Below are 23866 nucleotides of genomic sequence, written 5' to 3'. Positions count from 1 at the left end.
GTGTGAATTAGACAATGTCCCCTACATATGCTTAGATATAGAATGGTGCATGTGAAAGTTGTTGATTATTATATTTTTATTTAGTATTTATTATTTATTTTGTTCCACATCCTCTCACAGAACTTGGTATTTTAATTCTTGTGTCCTCCCTGGTATTAATAATTTGTTTAGCTTTGTTATAATTTAGCTTTGTTTATAATTAGAGAATCCACAAGTAAGTAATGTTCATTTTGTTTTCTCCTTTTGAATAGTTGTAAGTACAATTTCTTATTTTTCTGCCTTATTTGCCAAAGAATGGGAACCCAGGTATCTTATTCTTATTCCTGAATACAACGGGGATATGTATAGTGATTTACTAGTAGATTTGAAGTTGTCATTAATTTGAGGAAGATTTAATTATATTAAAAGCTATCATTCTATTCCTTTGATTAAGAATTTATCACTTTTTTCAAAAAAGAATGGGTGCTGAATTGTGTCATCACATGCCCTGTTAGACCGTTGTTGGTTTCGTGTTTAGAGGATTGGGCTGACCATGACTCCACCATGTAGCAGTGTTGTGTGACAAGTTCAGGTGACCTGCTTGTGCTTTGGGTTTTACCATTTTTCAGCACATGTAAAAATGAGATGGTAATCATATCTGCCTCACTGGGGTTCTATAAATGACATGTGAGCTACAGCCTTTAATGTGTTTTGCGTGGCACTTGGAATATATTATAGTGGGTACTCCATAAGCAATAGCAATTATTGTCATCAGTTGAGATGATGACATGATTTTTCTATGGGACAACTTAAGATGAAAGAATTTGAGCAAAGCAAATCTGACTGGAATCTCAGGGAACAGTGGCTCATCCTAGAAAGAACACCCATCTGTCCACCCTATGTTTGAACACCTGTGATATTATGATATATATTCTTTAGTTTTTGTACATGGTTCCTGGCTCATAACTTCTATAGCCCTTATTATTTCCTAAGTGATTAAAGCAATAAGCACATCTTTCGTTAAAGCATTCTTGGTTTCTGAAGCAGCTTCCGAAAAGCTTCAGAGTAATAAAGGTTAAAGACAGTCTTTTGTTATAATGTTGGGCGCTTTAGGCCTCAGAAGCAGGCCTCAGAAAGGAGAATCAATCTCTCTCACACCTTCTCCTGCCCTCTTTTCACTTGCTCCCTTTGGTTTCCAAGGCAGGCCATAGAAAGTAAAAATATACTCCAATCTTCTCCCTTTTCTGTCTTGGAGCTGGCCATAAAGAAATTCTCTGACCTACCTTGCACCAGCTCCATGGTGGGTAAGCAGATACGATCTGCCTCTCTATCTCACCACTGTCCTGGGGCTTGTGACTTTCAGTTCAGACAGACGCTGTTGTTTTCTTTCCGGCCATAACGTAACTGAAGACTGAATCCAGCCACTCTCTGCCAAGATGGCCTCATAGTGAAACTTCTTTCCTCAGCCTGAAACAGCCAGCTTTGTGGCCTGCCTATACCCCACTGCAGGAAGCTGCCACTCCTGAAAGGGAGGAGCATAAGCCCTGCCTTCTGGTGGGCATGCTTTCAGTGAGGGCGTAGCCACTCCTGATGCCCTGGAATGACCACCTGCTGTGCACCGGTGCCAAGCCCCCACAGGAGCAGCTGCATCTGCAGTGGATGCTGGGGAGGAGGAGAAGTCCATGCACCAGTGATGCCTGATCGCTGGGGCAGAACTGCTCTTCTCCCGGACAGATCAAGCATTGCACCTGCAGCTCCACTAGGAGTAGAGCAGACACTCTGCTCACTGGGATGAAACTCTCAAATGAAGGAAAGTGGGTGCTCTATTCTCCTTTGTCCCAAGGGGCACCCCAGCATGCTGCAGTTTTCCTCTCCCCTAGGGGCAGCCTGCCCTGAATGTTAGAACTCCGGGAGTCCTGCAGTTTCCCTGGGACTTGCCGGCACCCTGTGACTGCTGCAGTCTGAGTGGGTGCTGGGGAATTTTTGCTGGGGATCCAGTGAGGTGGAGACACAGGCCTGAAATTCCCTGGGCAAGACAGCTATGGAAACACTGGCAGTCCTTGAAGGGAGGGGCGTGGGCCCCACTCTCCGTGCAAGCCTGGGCACGGTGGGCACACCATCAGTAGGGGTGCAGCTTCCCCAAATGACCATCCCCCAGCGCACCTGTGCCAACTCCCCACAGAATCAGCCACAGCTGCGTCTACAGCAGTGGGCGGTGAGTGGAGAAGTCCCTGTCTCCATGTCTATTCCCATGCTCCGGTGCCACTTGGCCTCTGGAGTGGACCCACTCTTTTCTTCTACAGGACACAATTCCACACCTGTGTCTCTGCTTGGAGGAGCACAAACACCTTTGGCTTATAAGAGTGTAGCTCCCATGCAGGGGAGGGCATATGCTCTGGCTTCCTTTGCCAAGGTTCACTTCGGTGCTGCACTCTCCTTTCCCTTAGGGACAACCTGCTCTGAGTATTAGAACTTTAAGAATTGTACAGTTTCACTGGCATCTGCCAGAACCTTGTGGCTGCTGCAGACCAAGTGAGCCCTGGGGAATGTTTTCAGGGGATCCAGCGATGTGGAGACAGAGGGGCTGAGACTCCTTGGGCAGGACAGATGCCCACAGTGGGTGCATGGGCAGTATGGCACCTGCCGCCTCAGCTCAGGTCTAGGGGTAGCGCAAGCGACCATGCACAGGGTAGCAGCCCGGTGCTCTTCCCTTAAGAAATTCCTAAATCCCCATCCACAACGGTGCTTGGGCTGGTGAGGGTGGAGAGGCTCTCTGACAGTTCTGGAACCAGCAGTCTGCTGCAGAGGTGAGGGGAGAAAAAAAAAAATGCCCCGACCCACCCTTTCCAGAGGACTCCAAATTTTTCAGGGATCAATCACTGCCAAATTCTTGCTTCCTTCTTATTTTATATTGGCGCTTCTTTCTGTGGGTTTTCTGGTAGATTTTGACACTCTTCCCTCAGCATTCCACTTGGGCCATTGCTTATTTACCTGTAACCTTGATTCTTTTTTCTAAGGAGAACTGATGACTGATATCTCTAATCAGCTGTCTTGGAGAAAAATCTATTGTTAATTATATAAATATTTAAATTGAAAGAGTTTTCGCTCCAAAATAGATTTTATAAAATCATGTCCTACTTATTCTAAGCGTTGTAAAGTTACTTTCTAAGGACTTCCACCAACTAGATTTAAAAGTAAATACAATTAATATAGATTTTAAAAAATATATTAATTAGAATTTAAAATAATAGTTTCAGCAAATTCCCAATTTCATAATTCTATGGAAATTAATGCAAAATAATTATTGCATTATAAATGCAATATATAATGCATTGCAAAATAAAATACATTTGACTTACTGGATATCACGGAGACAAAAAGCAATCTTTGGTTTATGGGAGTATCATGATACTTGGTGGAATGAAACAGGCCCTATGAATTGTAGCAAGCTGCGTTTGGCATTAAGGAATTGGGCTATTTCTGCCTTAACTATGGAATTAGCGGGAGTTTTTTTTAAAAAAAATTGATGAAAATAAATACATTACAGATAGAACTTAAAAACAATTTGAGGTCTCTAATTTCATCCAAATTAACCAAAATCAATGGCACAATTTGAAGAAGCCTCTTAAACTAGCCATAATTAATGATTCCATTAATTCCCTTAATTCGAGTAGATCACTAGAGTTTTAGTGTATTTTCCTAATGGAGTTTTATTGATTGTAAGTTTAGCCAACACATTTTGCTTTTCACAACAGATTTATAGAAATAGAGATTCATTTTTTTCCCCATACAATCTAGGAATTATTTTATCTCTCTTATTTAAGATGATACCTTATTACCCCAGTTAAAATAGCTTTTATTCAGATAAACTTGTGATACCTGCAGAGTGTTCCTTTCTTGTATGTAAATGTAGAGTTCAGATTACAGAAAGTAGTTTTAAATTCAACATTATGTCTAGTTTCAAGTACTTTCGTACCTGAAGTGCTTGAAAGAAGTATTGACAAATTGGATTTTACTTAGACAAGCACAAGCAGGAATATAACATATCTATGTACAAATTCAAGCAAAAAGTAGCTGAAAGACCTTGAAGGCTTTGGGGTAGGTTGCACATGGGGGTGGCTGTGTGTATATTACAGTTGTCTTAAATATTTGAAATAGCAGATGAAGGAGTGGATTCATTAATCTAACATTTTATCCATCTATTCATCCTTTTAAAAATAGCCTTCTCTATGCTAGTCATTATGTGTACACCAGCAAAACAAAGATGAGTAATATAACACTCACCTAAAGAAGCTCATAAATTAATGGGGAGTTTCACAGTGTTGTGGGTACACTTGTCAGCTAGATAAACTAATGTTCCTCCTCTACAAGTCTGAATAATAATACTCTCTAGTTCATCAGGTTATCCCTAGGTGGCAAATAAGGCTGCGGGAAGTACTACAAAATGCTATAGAGTGTTACATGACTTTATATCCTAAACTGAAGGATTCCTTGACAAGAGATTACTAACTCATATTTTCTAAATCTTCTGCTTTAAAAGTTTAGAGTGAATCAGTTATCTGTTGTTGTGTGACAAACCATCCAAAACTTAGTGTCTTAAAACCACAACACTTTATTATTTCTTATGATTTTATTAATTGACAGTGATTTTTTTGCTGGTCTTGTTTGGGCTCATCCAAGATTTTCTCACTCATGTCGGGGGCCTTGGGGATGGCTGTGCTCTGAGCTTCCTTTATCATGTAGTTTCTTCATTCAGTAGTCTAGCTGGATTTCTTGCATGACAGTAGAAGTATTCAAAAATGGAACAAACAGAGGGGCAAGGTCTTTTAAGTCTTAGCCTTGGAATTCACACATTATTTGATATGCTATATGTTCTTTGTCATAGCTAGTAACAGGAGTAGTACCTGTGTAGATTCCAGGGGACAGCAATTAGACTCCACCTCTTGATGGGAGAGCTGGCAAAGTCACATTGCAAAAGGATACATGGGGTGGAAGGGATTGTTGTGGTCATCTTTGCAAATAATCTAGCAGATATACACATGGTGAGTTTTAATTTCCTGTTTCGTAAAATGTAAATAATTTATTTTTCTATATATAATGGTTAACAGCTATATTTATTTGTTTGCTTTTATATTTCAATAATTATTATTAGCAAGCAAATAATAGTATAAAAAAACACATAGTTTAAGTACTCTTATATAGTTCATGGTAATTATTGTTTTTGATTAAAGACATATTGCAGCAAATTCTAGCCCATGTGGTATGAGTGAAAGATTTGTCTGTGTCTATGAGAAAATCTAGTAGTTTGAGCATTCTCAAATCTTGTCACTTTACCATTACACTATCTGCAATGTTTCAGAAATAAGAGGTAAATTCTGTCTCTTAATATCTGTCATTTTTATTCCTTCATGACAAGGGCATAAATATTTTAATTCAGTGTTCCTCTTATCTCAATGCATAACCAAGGGTTAGAAACCATAGATTTGGAGTATGGAATTATTTTCTTTTTTCTTTTTATCTAGTAGTTTCAATGTAATTTCTAACTATATAGTATTCTTACTTTTCAAATGCCTTGCAGCAAAATATTATTTTATTGCACTGATCTGTGTTTGTTGTTTTGTAGTCTCAGTGACTTTCAAATTTATATACTACAATCTCTTGAGGGTATGTATGACAAAAGTGAAAACACAAACTTGTCCATTTTGGTAAAAATAGGGAATTTCAAACATTTGAGTGTAGCAAGAATTCTACATTGAAAAATATTTACAATATTGAGATAGAACTGTAGACTTTAAATACATAAGGTAGTGATAATAAAGAGAAATATATCAGTTTATAGACAAATATGTATATTGATAATAGTCTCTAGCTATAGGGAACGTCTTTCAATTTCTTGACACTGCAACAAAATTTCTTATCTCTTGGCCTTAGATATGCTGCCCCCTCAGCTGGGAACATTCCAGACTCTTCTCTCTGTGAATGTCTCCTTTCCCTGTAGGTCCCGATTTCAATGTCATTTCCTCCAGAAAGTCTTCTCTTGGCCAGACACCTCTCATGCATGTTTGCATAGCACCCTCCTCTAATACTTCCCACTTTTATACAGTTGCTGTGGGCTTGTCTGTCTTCCTCACTAGACTATGAACTAAATGAGGGCAGGCATGACATTGACCCTATTCATGGTGTATCTTCACTTCTTCACATAGCAGTTAGAAATAGTGGGTAATAGATATTTGCTGAATGAATTACTTTGGGATAGTCTATAATAAAATTCTCCTCCTTCTTTTATGTATTTTTCATTCAAATGAAAATTCAATAGAAACCCTCTTTTCTGTATCAGGACCAATAGTTTGGCATTGAAACAGAAAAAGCAGGCAATGATTTATCTTTTCATTGTGTACAACAGAGTGAACATTCTGCTTTGTAAGTATCCGCATGGTCTCTCCTTAAATGGTAATTTTATATGATCAAGGATATGATTTTTCTTGATTTATTTTGTATCTTTTGCAGTTCCCTGGCACATTACTGTGAGAATTAAGGTCACCCACATCAAATACCTCAATTATGCCTTTGGTATAATGCCTCATTTCTATATTATCTACTTTGATCATAATTCTGCTTACTACAGTTTCTGGGGTTTCTTTTTACCCTCTACGACAGTACTCCTCAACCTTTTTGCCACCAGGGACCGGTTTCATGGAAGACAATTTTTCCATGATGGTTTTGGGATGATTTAAGTGTATTACATTTATTGTGCACTTTATTCTATTATTATTACATTGTAATACATAATGAAATACTTATACAGCTCACCATAATGCAGAATCAGTGGGAGCCCTGAGCTTGTTTCCCTGCAACTAATGCTGCCACTGATCTGACAGGGGGCGGAGCTTAGGTGGTGATGCCAGTGATGGGGAGTGGATGTAAATACAGATGAAGCTTCACTTGCTCGCTCACCTACAGCTCCTCTCCTGCTGTGCAGCCCAGCTCCTAACAGGCGACGGACAAGTACCAGTCCACAGTCCAGGGGTTGGGGACCACAGCACTAGAACAATAACCTCGTTGCCCCACTATCCTCAGAGCTCTTCACTATTACATCCAAGTTCTTTGACTATGTCTGCCTCTTGCAACACACATGAGATAATGTGTTTATTACCATCTTGCAGTATATTTTGATTCACATTCTGTAGTTTGTCACCTTTCCCTAACTTCTGTGCATTTATCTCATATGTATAAAACTGGTTTATTCATTCTGACAGAAGTAGCGTAGATTTCACTCCCTTTTAAATGTCATGATATGCTTTATTCCCTCCAAACACAAGCATTCTAGTTCTTTTATCCCATTCCTAATATTCCAGCATAATTAACGATCTACCATTTTCTTCAATCCACATTTGTACTTTCATAATAACTATGAATTATTTGGACCAGCTAGACAGTGGAAGCAAATTGAACATTCACAAAGAATTTGGTCCTTCCTGTCTGGGTTGTGAAATTTAGAAAGTTCAGCTAGAGTTGACGTTAGAATTGTAAATTTGCAGAAGTTTCACGTACTTCTTCGGTTGATCTTTATTGAAATAGCTAACCACAGCCTAGAACAGCAGTCCCCAACCTTTTTGACACCAGGCAGTGGTTTCGTGGAAGACGGTTTTTCCACGGATGGCGCAGGGGTGGGGGAAAGGCGTCAACCACATTGGCTCCACCTCAGATCATCAGGTGTTGGATTCTCATGGGGAGCGGGCAACCTGGATCCCTTACTTGCCCAGTCTGCAGTGGGGTTCTGATGCCACCGCTGATCTCACGGGGGCTGGGGCTCAGGCAGTCATGTGAGTGATGGGGAATGGCTGTGGGTACAGGTGGGGCTTTGCTTGCTTGCCTGCGACTGGCCTGCTGTGCCACCCAGTTCCTGGGGGGCTGCGGCCAGCTGCCGGTCCATGGCTTGGGGGTTGGAGACTGCAGGCCTACAGCACTTAGGACTTTTGTTTACTTACTAGGATCTTAGTCCTTTTTAATGATGTCTGACTGGGATTATTATTTCCTTTTTGTTTTTAGTTTTTGCTTTTTTATGCTCAAATGAAGTGCAGCATATATGGGATACAAACACAGATTAACTGGACTGATTTTTCTGTGTGCTTTTTGGAGTCATGTGATTATTTTTGTGATATTTCATATGAGACTTAATTTTAACTTATACAAACCTGTGAATCTGTTGAAGGTACGGGGAGACCTAGGTAGAAGTAACACGCTAACAATTTTGCAGAGGATTTCAGAAAAGTTGACTTATAAAATGTGTCAGAAATCTCTGCAGTTTCATAAAATAAAGTTTTAAAAGTACAGTAATTGCATGTTAAATTCTTACTGTATGCAAAATACTGTACTGGACACATTGCATACATAATCTCATTGCTCCTCCTTACAACCATTTATGGTTTGTATTATTGTCTTTTTTTACAGAAACTCTGGAAGTTACATAAATTGCCCTATATATTAGCTTTCTGTTTGCTGTGTAACAAATCACCACAAACTTAGAGACACCATTAATTATACCACGGTTCTGTAGATCAGAAGTCCAACAGGCTTGACCAGATACTCTACTCAGTCCGGGTCTCTCAAAGTAGAAATCAAGGTGTCAGGCAGGCTGGGCTCTTCTCTGGAGGGTGGAAATGATCTAGTACCAAACCCATTCAGGTCGTTGGCCAAATGCAGTTACAGTTCAACCTTGTACAACACGGGTTTCGAATTGCGTGGGTCCACTTATGCCCAATTTTTTTTCAATAAATACATGGGAAAATTTTTTGGAGAGTTACAACAATTTGAAAAAACTGCCACACTAACTGTGTAGCCTAGAAATATCTAAAAAATTAAGGAAAATTTAGGCATGTCATAAATGCATAAAATTTATGTAGATACTGTTCTATTTTATCATTTACTGTCATAAAATATACACAAATCTATTATTAAAAAGTTAAAATTTATCGAAGCTTCTGCACACACAGTTGAGAGAAATGTAAATGAATGTAAATATGCATAAAGTTAACTGCAGTTCATACTGTACTACTGTGACAATTCTGTAGCCATCTACTGTTGCTATTCAGTGAGTATCCTCTTAAAAGCCATGTGAGGCTAATCATCTCCATGTGAGCAATTTGTCTCTCCAGTAAACTGCATACCAAAGTAAAAAGTGATCTTTTACAGTTGTCTGATATTTGTTACCATGTTTAGTGCAATACCATAGACCTTGAATAACACCAAGGGACCCATATGACGTACCACTAGTGATGCTGGAAGTGCTCCCAAGAAATAGAGAAAAGTCATGACATTACAAGAAAAAGTTCAATTGCTTGATATATACCATAGATTGAGGTCTGCAGCTTTGATTGCCCACCATTTCAAAATAAGTGAATACAACATAAGGACTATTGGGAAAAAAAAAAAGAAAGAAAAAAGAAAAAGAAAAAATTTGTGAAGCTGTAGCAGCAGATACAACAGTAGAAACAAAACAAAACGTTGCATTTTTTGTGAAATACCTTTTTATCTCATGTTGCAAATGCAGCTTTTATGTGGGTAAAGAATACTGGGTGGAGGACACTGTCCAGATGTTGGGCATGGCTTTCTAGGATTTATGACAGAGCAAATCAAGGAAATCACACTAGAGATTGCGAATATGGAAAAAAATGTGGAGGGTGAAGGCTTTCAAGATATGGATCTTGGAGAAATTCAAGAGCTAATAGACACCACAGCAGAGGAATTAACAGAAGATGACTGATGGAGATGAGGGCTTCTGGACCAGTGCCCGACCATGAGGTATAACACTTAGAAGAAGCAGTGCAGGAAACAAATTGACATTAGACAATCTGGCAGAAGGGTTCTGATTATTCCAGACTGCTTTTGATTTCTTTTGCAACTTGGACCATTCTATGAAATGAGCACTGAAAAATGAAAGCAAATGGTGGAAGAAGGATTGGTACTATATAGAAACATTTTTAGAGAAATGAAAAATCAAAAAAGAGGGAAATTATAATATGATGTATTTCCACAAAGTTCCACCTAGTGTGTCTGCCTCTCCTGCCTCCCCTTCTACCTCCTCTACCTCTTCTGCCTCTGCCACCCCTGAGACAGCAAGACCAGCCCCTCTTCCTCCTCCTCCTCCTCAGCCTGCTCAACGTGAAGGTGACAAGAATGAAGACTTGTATGATGATCCATTTCCACTTAATAAATAGTAAATATATTTTCTCTTATGATTTTCTTAATAACACTTCCTTTCCTCCAGCTTAGTTTATTGTAAGAATACAGTATATGATACAGGGAACATACAAAATATTTGTTAATTGAATATTTATGTTATCGGTAAGGCTTCTGATCATCAGTAGGCTATTGTAATATTAGTTAAGTTTTGGGGACTCAAAAGTTATATGTGGATTTTTGACTGTGTTTAAGGGGGTTGGTGCCCCTAACCTTTGAGTTGTTCGGTGGTCAGCTGTTCTTAAAGTTGTAGGAGTAAAATCGCTGTTTCCTTGTTGGCTGCCAGCAGGGGCTGCTCACCACTAGTGCCTGCATTCCTTCTCATGTGGCTTGTTTGGTTTTCTAACCAGCAATGGCACATGGAATCTGTCCTATGGTCTGAGACTCTCTGGCTTCCCCTTCACCCACCAGCCATGTATATTAAATAGTTCTCTGCCTTTAAAGGCTTGTGTGATTAGATTAGCCACTTTATCCCTCTAAAATCTTCCTATCTTAAGGTCAACAATGTTATATAACATGACACAAGCGCCAGAGTGGTATAATATACACAGTTAAGGGGGGATATTTTTGAGGGGAAAAAGCATAATTGTGCTTATCCCACACTATTATTCAAAACAGTAATTGGCAGAGTTAAAGGTCAAGCCTGGGTTTGGTTGAAGTCCAGAGCTTTGTTGCTACACCCCATTCCTCAGAGGACCTCATTTTATCCTGGTAATGATGAAAATCAGTCTTATTCTTTATATAGCCAAACTGTGTTGGTCCCATATACTGCTATAAATGTATTGCCTCAGAGGGTTCCTGCACAAGTCCTGGTCCTGTAAAATAGGAGATACAGTTGGTCAAAAATTGCATAAATTAGGTTTTGTTATGCTCCACAATATTTTTGTGATTTGCACTTACGTTTATTAATTTAGTCTTCCCCATTTTAGCTTTGATTTGTACTCTATGCCCTGTCTCTGCTTATCTTATGAACACACTTTACAAACTTGGTTAACTAAGAGTCATGCTCATTGAAGTTTCCTTTGGAAATTTGTAGTCATAAATTTTTCTACTTCCTTAAATCCTTTTCAAACGTAATTGCATTGAGTGACCATAATTCCCCTAGTGATATGCTAAGGGAGCTGCAAAACACACAAAGTCAACCAAGAAAAACCACATCCTTGGTCATATAAAGCTGTTATTTCACCTCGGACCACATGGATTTTTATGAAGCAGCATATTTGATCTGGTACACACAATGAAAAAAAACAGATTAAAATTTTTTGTTGATTTCAAATAATATAAATATATGCCATATATTTCTTAGGCTGTTGAGTATGTGACGTTTTTTGAGATAGCTTTCATTTCTTTTTTGACAGCTTTTGAATCTTCTTTGCTTGCCCCCATCAAGATAATAACAGGGATCAGCTTTCCCACCCTCATGCACCAAATTAGACAGAGCTTCAGATTCCAACCAGTTCAGTTGTATGAGGAACAGTGTGGATTGTGTGTGAAACAAAATCCAATCCTGGTCTACTCAATAAATAAGTAATGTAGGACAAGTCACTAGGTATCTTTAGACCTCATTGTTCTCAATTATAAAAATAAGCAGTTCCGAAATTCTATTATTTTAAATGACATCTGCCATGATATGCTTTGGTCAGTATCCAAGTGGCTGTAAATACTTAATTTATTGTGGTTTGGCAGATGAGAAATGTGTTTTCTGGATCTCATAAAAACATATGGAAAAATTTTACAGATGAATGTGTGTGAATGTTATAGAAAAATTGATTTGAATGTGCATGAGGCTTGCCATACTTAATCAAGTTATAGGATTGTTTTTCTTTCTTCACACAATAAAACTCTTGGGTTCTAAGTTTTTACATACTTTTGTGTTCTCAAAGAGGTGTTTTATTTTTTCCTCTTTCTTTTGTTGAACCACAAATATCTTTTATTTTGAATGTTATTTGTCATAATTTATGCATGATTGTGCTTACTTTAAAAGAGACAAATATTTCTTCCATCTGGGATAAATTAACAAAATATTAAAAACAGACATGATGATTGCAGATTATGGCCAGCATAGCTACACACTGTCTTGGAAAAGTTAGTTGTGCCTTCATTCGTGAAATATATTGTGTAAAATACTGATGTTGTCGTTTTGATGGGTTCTCCCGAAAATTGATGGCCCAGTTTTGACAAGTCAAAGCATCCCCATGATGTTTTAAAGTGTTAAAGAAAATTAAATGAACAGTTAAATTAACGTTTCTTCCTAGAAGGGAGGATATTACGGGCAACATACACATAGGGAATGATTTTTCTAGTAATAAAGTTTGGAAAATAGCAACCAAAACAGAACAAAAGTATTCATGTTGTCATTCAGTATATAGAGAGCAAAAAGAGTTTCCACTCTGTAAGAACCTCTACTACTAGATATTTGCAATGATGTGTTAGTGCAGGGGGAAACAGCTGTTGATCTGTTTTCCTTTTGTTTTTATTTTCTTTTCACATTGCCATTCTGTCAGTACGTGGCTTCATAAAGCTGTAGCATTCTGATAGGGAAACAACCAAGTCCATGTGCTTTGGAAGCCAATGTGCTGATTTTCTAGCTTGATGGCAATATTTTATTATAGCTGGAGGGAGAGTGTGACTGTTTGTTACAGGCAGGGAGGTGAATGTCACCAATACCATGTCCAGAAGTGAGCTATCTCCTGTGCTTTATGTGTTTCCTTGCACTGACTGAGTATTGTGCCACTGTTTTCATTTTTTTGTTTGAATATCAAAGACTTGTCAGATGGTTCTGTTTCTGTCGAACACTTGATGGAAAGCCTTGTTGTAAAGCTTTCTTCACGGAGACAGCTTTATGTCTTGGCTATAAAGTTCCATAAAATTTGATCGGAAATTGTCTTTATGAGTTGTCATCCTGTGTGCTATTAAAAGCTCAGAACCTGAGTGTTATTTTTAACTCAGACCTGTGTTTGCCTTGTATATTTGGACGTATCCTTCATCTTACCAGTTTCTTCCTACAGAACATCTCTCCTACCAGTCTCCCTTCTGGGTCTCAAATAGTCATGTTCTACCCATCCTTGCTGTACGCTAGAAAGAAGATTTCTGAGTGTCTTCTTTGGATATTTGCAATGTCAAGGACCACACATTATTTATGTTCAACAATTCACCTCTTTTATTACCCCAGGCATAGCTCCCAAGAAGTGCTTCACACCAAGGAATCTTCAATAAATATTAATTGAATATTTTGGGGAGTTTTTTTATTGCAATGAACATGCTTTAATGCCAGTTCTTCCTTATTAAAACTTCTTCTTCTCCACTTGCATTTTGTGGCCATGTCACCCTGGCTTTGTGTCCTTATCAGCTGATATCTATGATACTCAGTTCAGCTAGTACACAGCTGTAGTCTCCGTATAGTTCTGTGACTTATTGGTGGTCCTGTTTTACCTTAAAGCAGAGTCTGGCAGGGTGCTTGTCTTCCATTATTGCAGATTTTTCTTCTTTCCACAGCTTTTGATTATTGCTCTGAACTCTTACATGAGATGCACTATAAAACACTTAACTTGAGTAAAAAGGAGAAGAAATTTTTAAAAAGGGTAATAGAAGTCATAGCAAATTTTTGCTTTGCTCGGAAACAGGTTGCTCAGTGTCCAAACGGAGTCTCAACTATACATACATTTCTTCACATTTTTCTTAAAAAATGAATAAATAGGTAAGTGGTAGTATCGACAGGCTTTTTTTATTTCAAAATATTAAGGGGCTATAAATGTTTTAGGTTACCTGGATTGTTTTTGTGGTGCTTGAGTCCTGGCTATAGGTGAGCCCATCACCCAAATAGTGTTCATAGTACCCATTAGGATGGTTTATTGACCCCTCCTCCCTCCTTCCCCTGGTTGCTTTCCACTAGGTTTTACTTCCCTCTGTGCATTTGTGTGCTCATCAGTTAGTCCCAATTTAATAATGAGTGCATGTGGTGTTTGTTTTTCCATTCTTGCAATATTTCATTGAGAAGATGGTCTCCAATTCCATCCAAATTGTTGCAAAAGGTATTAATTTATCTTTTTAAAGGCTGAGTAGTACTCCATGGTGTACATATACCACATTTTATTAATCCACTCATGAATTGATGGGCACTTGAGTTGATTCCACATCTTTGTGATTGTGAATTGTGCTGCAATAAACATTCGAATGCAGTCATCTTTTTGATAAAATGACTTTTTTTTCCTTTGTGTAAATACCCAGTAGTGGGATTGCTGAATCTAACGGTAGGTCTACTTTTAGTTCTTTGAGGAATCTCTACACTGAAGAAGCTGTACTAGTTTGCAGTCCCCTGACAGGTTTTTTAGTTATGCTGTGATGCCTCATGGTAGCCCAGATGTTCAAATACTATAAGTGAGGAAATTTTTTTTTCATCTTCTTTTCTGCAATGTTATTAACTTAATGTAAATATTCAGTTCTAGCATGATAATGGGGGCCTGGGGGAATTAAAGTGAAATAACAGGATTCTTAACATATTTTTCATTCCCATATAATTTATGTTTCATATATTTCTACTGGAAACTGAGAAAACATTCTGTCCCAAAGGCAATTACTCTGCAAGAGCTTTTTACCCAATTATAAGAGTTTCTTTGTTTAAGTTAATAACCCACAGTATTGCTTCAGGTGCTCAAGTTAAGTCATTAATTGGCTTGACTAAGGGGTTGTTCGTGAAGAAAGCTTATTTTCTCCATTGGTTGTGTATAACTCCCAGACATTAAATGACCCATTTTGTTGTTCCTGAGACCAAGAATCATTATTTTCTTTTGGCAGCATACTGTGGACTTTAACTTAATTCACAAACTTATAGCTAAAGTTGAAGTAATTTCTACTGAGAAGTGATTTTTCTAGACAGTTGTTCAAATTTCTTCATTAAGAATCAAGATTAGACACAACATTTGAACTGGTATACTCCACTATATAGATCATTAATGTAAGACTTTGTTCTTGTAGGGTACCTTTCCCCCTTCTGAAATAATTTTTGTTGAGCTGTGTGTTTTTTCCTGAACATTTGTTCAGAGTTAACAACAAAGGAAAGTTTAACTATTATCTTTGCATATAAATGGTTAATAAACAAATACCCATCTTTGCTTTCTGCATATATGTATCTCTCTCTTCTTAAATTGACATCTGCATTTGTTTCAAGAAAATTTGAATACTAGCAAAACTTAACAATGGCTAAATCTGAATTTTCTTTGCTGAGTCTAACCTTGGAAAATATTGATAAGTGAATTCCACAAATAAAAGTAATTTTTTCTAGAGTTACATATTTTTCCCTGTCAAACTTTTGATCAAAACTATTTAAGGTATAAAGTACTATCTAGAATATACCTGTCAGAAAGTCATTGCTATTTAGCTCTCTCTGCATGTCCATGACACACATACATAATGTCTACATATGCAGTATCATTGAAAATATAGGAGCTCTGTAAGAGCAGGGATTTTGTTTTCAACAGTGGGACATGCACACAGACTGGAAAGCCAACATTGGAAATTTCTCTGGACAGTTAGGGAAAGGGGAGAGACAACGTGGTGTAAGAGAAACAGCAGTGAACTTGGAGCCTCCTATTGGTGGTTCTTCTAACTGCACGGTGGGAACCTGGAACAAGTCATGTCATATTATGACTTCTGGCTCACTTTTATCTTGTCCATATATTAGGATAACATTCCCAAATATATTTCCCATTTAGTTATTAGAATAATAGTTGTTTGAAGATGGAGAAGGTGATGCTAAAGGCATAGAAGAGAGCTTTAGCTGGGACAGTGGTACAAATTGTCTAGGAAAAAAAAATCATTGCTCACTTTTTACTTTTATCTACAGTGAGAGTTTTAAAGAAAGCTATAACCCAAACACATTGTGAATGGATTTTTATAGAGATTAAATAATGACCAGCTTTAGTAGCCAGGCCAAAATTCACAAACAATGTGAATACTTGATTTAGCTTTGGCAGATTTTACAAAAAATACACTTATGGAAGCAACAGTAACAAAGTGCCCCAATCCAAGAGGAAGCTCCTGTTGGGCATGTGGGTTGGGGAAACTGGGACATTTCCTGCTATGATCTCAGCTAATTATGACCCAATACTGTACATAAGCAGCTAATAATTAACATGTAAGTTCAGCATGCAATCAACTATAAATTCTCACTCTTCAATAATCAGCAGTATCTCTTTTTCTGATAAAAGAATGACCATTGATGACCAGAAATCATAAACTAATTTATTCAAGTAGAAGGACTGTTTATCAAATTAAGGTCATAGTTTGACGTTAAAGAGCTGGTCTGAGATTCTATACTAGCTGATGTTAAAAAATAATGCACAGATGTTTTTATTCTCTCTCGTTATGCATTTAATTACTGAATAATCCCTGACAAGTACAGTTGTTAGGTAGCAGCCCTCTCTAAGAATCTAAACCGGTATCCCATTGCCTAGCAAATCAAATCAGATTAGTCAGTTTGGCTTTGCAGGTCACATGCAATCAGGCTCCAACCTGTCTACCCACCTATATTTCCTTTGACTTCTTTCAACACTTTTCAGTCAGTGGTTCTTCTCAGGTTTTCTCATACTGTGGTGGTTTTATTTATGCTGGGTCTATATAAGCTTGGAATATCCTCCTTCTTCCTGTTCAAAGTTTATCCACTCTTCAAAACTAACCTCAATTGCTATCCAATCCAAAAGCCTTCTCCATTTGCAGCAGCACTTATTCAATATTATTTATTATTCATTTATTCTTATATTCACAACCACTCAATAAATATTTATTGAGTAACTTCTATGTTACAGGTGCTATCCTTTCCTAAATATGAATTATTATTGCATGTAGAGTCATAACCAAGTAGTATACTGAGTTCATAGTTTAATGTTTATTTTATATCTATATAAAATTGAACCCACAGTGGCAGTGATTATGACCATTTTTTTTTTAAAGAGAGGTCATTAAATAATATAAGACAAGACCAGGCAGGGAGTTATAAGGCTGGTTTTGTGTCTTTTCTTGGCTACTACTTAGTCATTGAATAATTCAAACCAATGGACATTATTTTTAAGATTCTTTCATGCACATTGCAATGTTAGACACTATAGGAGAAACACAGATAAATCATTTTATGGAGTCAATAATCTAGTAATTGAAGAGAAATGCTCTACCTGGGATCTTGAGACTCAGAGAACTCAGTATTTTAGCTTTAGAGAATTTTATCTAAAGTTTAGATATGTGCTTATGTGCATTTTTCTGAGAAAAGAATTCATAGCTTTTAGATGTTAAGGATGTTGTTGATAAATTTTTAAAAAGATTAAAAAGCTCATGATCTCAATATGATCTCAATAAAACAAGTCCACAACTAAAGAAAAAGAGTTGTAGAAGAGCAACAATATCCTAAGCTGGGTTTAGGAAAAGGTAAAATGATATCTAACTGTAGTTGTTTAAGGGAAGGCTTCTTGAAAGAGATGACTCTTGGAACTGATGCCATGCATCTTTTGGACTCAGCTACCTCATGGAAAAACAGGGTAGATTATAAGATCTCTGCTGTTTTTTTCCAGTGCTAAGTTTATTTCTTGATTCAATCACCAGATGCCCATCAAAATGCCAGTCATATCATAGGTACTCAGAAAACATCTGTTAATTAGCAAATCCTGAAATGAAGCTTTAAAAATTTGTTTCCTCAAATATATCTATTGAGTTGAAATTTTAGAATATTTTAGCATTAGCTTCCTGATGTTCTGTGAATGGAAAGAAGATTTATCAGATGTCTATATACCATTGTTCATAATCTTTTACTTGGCAGATCAAAATATTTAATTCATCATTTCTCTTTTATTCCTTCATAGTATTTTTAAATATCTTTGTATTTGTTATTCTTGCTATTATAGCCATTTGGGTCTCCTCATTAGTCTCTGTGCTTTGTGGGGGTGGGAATTCTCTTAAACCTGCTTGATAGCGTTCAGAACCTAGCACATTCCCTTAATCAAAAGGGGCTTAGCAAATTGAATGACAAATGAAAGGCAGCCTGTCAAAGTGCATCAAAATAATCAACGGATTGCTTATTTCAACATAGCACAGAAGTGAAAGAGCTTGGGCCCGGGCATGAGACTGCATGTTCAAATCCTGACATCGCCTTGTTCCATATAAGTCACCTTTGACAAGTTCCTTAAATTTGTTATTCTCAGCTTCCTCCTCTGTAAAGTGGGATAATGACTGTGTCTACCTTGTAGTAAGGTTATTGTGAAGATTAAAGTAATTAAATGCTTGGCGGAGCGCCTAGCACATCATAAGCAAGGGAGAATCCAGGTTTGTGGGGCCTCAAAGTTTTACAGGGTCTGGATCCCCTTTAAGAAAAAGAATTCCAAATTATGAATGCAAAATTAGTTAATTAGAACATGTTTAAGGTGTTTCTTTAGAGTGGGAAAAGAAATCACAAATTATAGATATCAAAAATCTGAAAAATACTGTACTCACTGCAAAATATTATCATTAATTAATTTCCTGGTTCATTTTTATAATACTGTTTCCTACAAGTTTTTAGATGCATACATTCAGATTTCCTTTTTCATATAACAATTTTTAATATTTTCTATAGAGTGAACAGAAAGAAAATTCTTTTTTTTTTTTGCCCCCTCAAGCAAAGTGAATTGAAATTAGCTTTTTATTGTTGGTGGTTTAGGAAGTATTCATTTTACCTTCATAATGCATGACTGGAAATGCCACATTTCTAACTTCCTCCCCAGCTACTTGTTCAGGCAGTTCTTGTTTGGAAGGAAGGCTCAGAGAAGTCCAACTTTGGGGGCTCATGTGACATGGTCTCAGACAGGCCAGGGCCTTGGCAGCTGCCCCATCCTGGCCAACTCCCTCCTGATTCTCCATCTTCACCCCTGTGGGCAGGTCTTGCTGTGATAAGTGAGGGAAGGAAGTGGAAAGTAGCCAAGACCCTGGGAGAAAGTGGCTTCAAAGCTTGTATGTATGTTCTTAGGGTCACAGGTAAGGTCCAGATTTTCCCTGAGGTCTACTGGGGTTAGGTTGTCATTAGAATCCAGATAGAATGAAGGAAATTCTGGCAGCCTATCTGCTGACAATACCTCCTGCAAACCCAGATGGCTTTCAGGAGGTAGAAAGTGAACACCAAGTTGGGGCCACCCTCCATGCTTCCACTACAGGCCTGGGGCGGTGCAGGGGAAGGGCACTGAAGCCTAAGCTCCACCAATTCCATGGCAAATCTGATTCTAAGTGCTCAGTAAGTTAGCACTTATTATTTTACCCTTATTGTTTCATTATTTCATTGCCAAAAATTTTTTAGTAAATCCCTAGGAATTTTGCAGTGAATGTCTTTTTTGATCTTATATAATTTTTTTTATTTCCAGATGTAATTGTTGTGATCCACTTTATTCCAAACAGGGTAGGATTCTAGATAACCTTTTACTAAAGTAGACTTTGAAGTGGATTGTAACAGAGTAAATTTGTTTCATACTTCATGATACTATTAAGATCTAATCATAGTGAGATAAAAATGCCATATTTCTTCCATTCTTAATTATCATTTGTAGTTGATGTCATTCTGTGGCCTTAGACTCCTTCAGGAATAAAGAATTTGTTATCCCAGTTGCTGGGAGTTCTGCTTGCTACTCCGCAGATGACAGTCCTCTCTGGGACAAACTTTTCTTGCCCAAGGTCACAGCCACTATCCTGACATTCCAAACCATAAAACCTATTAGTCATCCTAGACGACTCCTCCCCGTTTACCCTGCATAACCAGACAGCCAACAAGACCTGCCAATTTTCCTATGAAGTATTATTTCAATCAGTCCCCTCTTTGCAATTCTTATTACTACTTCCTCAGTTTTTAGGTCCCCATGTGGACTACTGCAATAATAATTGACTCATTTCCTACCTTCAGTCTTGCTTCCTTTATTTAAGGAAGGAACCCTCTGCACAGGGGTTCAGATGATCTCTGTCCAATGCAAAGTTATCATGCCATTGCACTCATGAACAGCAACTTCTCCTATCAAGTATGGGTCTCTGTGACTTACTACCATTTGTCATTTGCCATACCACTACCACTCCCTTTCTCTAACTTTATGTGCTAGTAAAATTGAACTGCTTAGAGTCTAACCTGTGTGCTTCATGTTGTTTCATGCCTCTGTGCCTTTGCTCATTATTTTTCCTCTGCCCGGAAAGCCCTTTTCTTCTTTCTTAGATTAACTAACTTTAATCATCCTCTGTGATAATTTATTTGTATCTTCTCCTCTAGGATGTTTCTTGCAACCTAAAAATCTTATAATACTATAACGGAAATATGTGTTGTGTTTCTCTTATTCCTAAAAGGCAGGAACCATGCTTATTCACCTTTGTAACCCTCGTGCCTGACACACAGGGGATGCTCAGTAAACGTCTACTGAACAGAACTGAATAGTTAAGACCAATAGGGCCCTGGATTCCTTTGCGTATACTGATTTATTCCTTATTTGGTATATTATCAATATTCCCATGAATTTTTCTGGGAAACTTAATGATTTTATAATTCATTTATGCAGTAATTATGTATTGAGTGTCAATTATGTGAAAGAAACTTCTAGATATTGAGAATATAGAAATAAATTAGTATTAAATTATTTAGATACATGTTATATCTATTGGATAAATAAGAAAATTTCATAAGTTATTCAAAACAAAAGAATCAGTGAACACATACTATGTTGCAGGTACTATTCTGGAAGGAAGAAAATTCTGGGAGAAGGAGAATTGGAGGCTGCACATAGAAAATATTTTTAAGAATATTTTTGTTATACAGAGGACAGAAAACTTAGGCAGTAGTTGGAGAAAATGGCAAGGCCAAGAGTTTTCTTACATAAGATGACAGAAATAATATTGTACAGGTGTAACTGATATGAATGATCCAGCAGGGTCGGAAAAATTGATAGGGAAGACAATGGGTTCAATCGCTGGAACAAAGACCTTAAGAAAGTGAAAAGGGAACAGATTTCATGCACATGTGGATGGTTTTACCTTAGATAATGGCACAGTTTATCTATGGTTCTAAAGGGAAAACAGAGCATGTGGGCACAGACACAGGGAGGTGGAAGATGTGGAAGTTCTCTGGTGGGTTCTGTTCTCTCAGTGCAGTAAGAAGCAAGTGATCATCTGTGTGTTAGGGTGGGAAACATGATAAAATAGCTGGGCATCATTAAGTGTTGGTTTTCTCGAGGTTAGAGGTCATGAATTAAAAGTGAATTTTTTCACCAGCCAACATGGTGCTATTTCTCTAGCCACAGTCCAATGCAGGGATATATGGTCATAGGAGGCAGAGAGGTGCACTTAACCGGGACTGAGGTTTCATCAGGTAGTCTCAGTGAAGCGAAGGAGACAGGGCTTCTGCACAGCCAAAGAAACTGTCACGAGCGCAGACAACCTACAGAATGGGAAAAAATTTTGCATGCTACACATCCGATGAAGGACTGATAACTAGAATCTATTTAGAACTCAGGAGAATCAGCAAGAAAAAATCAAACAACTCTATGCTATTGAGTTGTTTAACTTCCATATATGTTCTGGATGTGAACCCCTTGTTAGATGTACAGTTTGAAAATATTTCCTCTTATTTTGTAGGTTTTCTCTTCACTCTGTTAATATTAATAGTTTCAATATTTTTTCTTTTGCTGTGCAAAGGCTTTTATTTTGATACAATCCAATTTGTCTATTTTTGCGTTTGCTGCCTGTGCATTTGAGGCTTTATTTAAAAAATCTTTCCTCAGCCCAGAAGTCATGAAGCATTTCCTCTATGTTTGTTTCTTCGTTAGTTTCATAGTTTTGGGTTTTACATTTAAGTATTTAATCCATTTTGAGTTGATTTTTGTATATGGTTTATTCTCATTCTTGTGCATGTGGATATCTAATTTTCCCAGCATCATTTATTGAAGAGACTGTTTTTTACCTAGTATGTGTTCTTGGCATCCTTGTAAAACTCAGTTGATTATAAATGTGTAAATTTGTTTCTGAGGTCTCTGTTTTCTCCAGTTGGTCCATGTGTCTGTTATTATGCCAGTACCATGCTGTTTTGTTACTATAGCTTTGTACCATATTTTGAAGTCAGATAGTATGATGCTCCCAACTGTATTCATTTTGCTCAGGATTGCTTTGGTTGTGTTGGGTCTTATGTGGTTCCATATGAATTTTAGGATAGTTTCTTCTATTTCTGTGAAAAATATCATTGTTCTTTTGATAGCTATTGCATTAAATCTGTAGATCACTCTGAGTAACGTGGCCATGTTAACAATACTAATTCTTTCAATACACGTTATGGGATATCTATCCATTTATTAGGTCATTAAATATGAAATGTCTGATTTCAAATCAAAAGGTTGTTTATTATATCTCAAATAAGAAGCAGTACAATTAATCTAAGTATGTGCCTAAAGTATTGACACAGTTTTGCCATCTTAACGGTAGCTTGTTTATGCCAGCAGAGAAAAAGCCTGGAGAGTGAGTTGCAATGAAATCCAGTGAAATCACAAAAGGCATTTTCCACAACTTGTTGAGAATTGAATATTTTTCTTTGCAAGAAGTGGTCCAAAGCCTGGAAGAAGCGGTAGTCAGTAGTCAGTTGGTGCAAGGTCTTGTGAGTACAGTGGATGACAGAGAGTTTCCAAGTCCAGCCTCTGTAGTTTGAGCAGCGTTGTTTGTGCGACATGTGGTTGAGCCTTGTCTTGCAAGAGGATTGGACTGTCTTTATTGACCAGTCTCGTCTGTTTAATCACAAGCATCCTCATCATTTCATCCAATTGGTTGCAGTAGACATCCACTGTAATCTATTGACCAGGTTTCATGAAGCTGTCATAGATAATACCAGTGCTGGACCACCAAACAGACACTGTTAGCTTTTTTTGATGAATATTCGGTTTTGGACTGTGTTTCAGAACTTCATCTTTATCCAACTATTGTGCCGAACGCTTACTTTTCATCACACACAACAATAAGGTATAGAAATGGTTCACCTTTATGTTGTGACAGCAAAGAGATGATGTGTCTTCTGACACATATTTAATTCATGCGAAACCCGTCTATCCAGCTTCTTTATCTTGCCCATTTGTTTCCAGTGGTTCAATATTGTTGGAATAGTAACGTCAAACCTTGCTGCTAATTCACGCGTAGGTTGAGATGGATTCACTTCCACTACAGCTTTCAGCTCATCATTATTCGCCTTGGTCTCAGGTCGCCCACATGGCTTATTTTCAAGATTAAAATCACCAAAATGGAACTTCTCAAACTATTGACGTTACTGTGCGTTCATTAGCCACATCCTTCCCAAATGCTTCATTGATATTTCGAGCTGTCTGCTCTGCATTGGTTCCACGACAGAACTCATATTCAAAAATAACATGAATTTTTGACTTATCCATGGTTTTACAAAAATTGCTCTAAGAAAAATTTTTTGCACAGTAATCACCAGTCAAACCATGCATTTGAAAGACTGAGGGCATACTTTCACAATAAAAATAAAACAAGAAGTGTCAAAGTGAAATGTCAGAGCTATCAACCGTCAAACTTAGTACTTAAGGAAATCAGACATTTCATACTTAATAATCTAATATTTGTGTCTTCAAATTCTTTTAAAGTGTAGAGATTTTTAACCTCCTTGGAT

At 37.5% G+C, this 23866-nt stretch overlaps 1 protein-coding gene across 5 annotated transcripts in view; it reads left to right on the top strand.

Annotated features, from left to right (window-relative positions):
• IL15 (interleukin 15) overlaps nucleotides 1–23866 on the top strand; it is a 76351-nt gene that overhangs the window by 31998 nt on the left and 20487 nt on the right. The window contains exon 1 of one of the 5 annotated variants that reach the window (XM_045552219.1): nucleotides 7771–7802. The exons of the other annotated variants lie outside the window; for them this stretch is intronic. The gene's annotated coding sequence lies outside the window, so the exon portion shown is untranslated. Of the gene's footprint in view, nucleotides 1–7770; nucleotides 7803–23866 lie in introns of those variants that run through there. 5 annotated transcript variants of the gene reach the window in all.

The sequence above is a fragment of the Lemur catta genome, chromosome 5 (assembly GCF_020740605.2).
Source record: "Lemur catta isolate mLemCat1 chromosome 5, mLemCat1.pri, whole genome shotgun sequence".
NCBI lineage: Eukaryota > Metazoa > Chordata > Mammalia > Primates > Lemuridae > Lemur > Lemur catta.
This window is presented reverse-complemented; position numbering and strand designations above follow the sequence as displayed.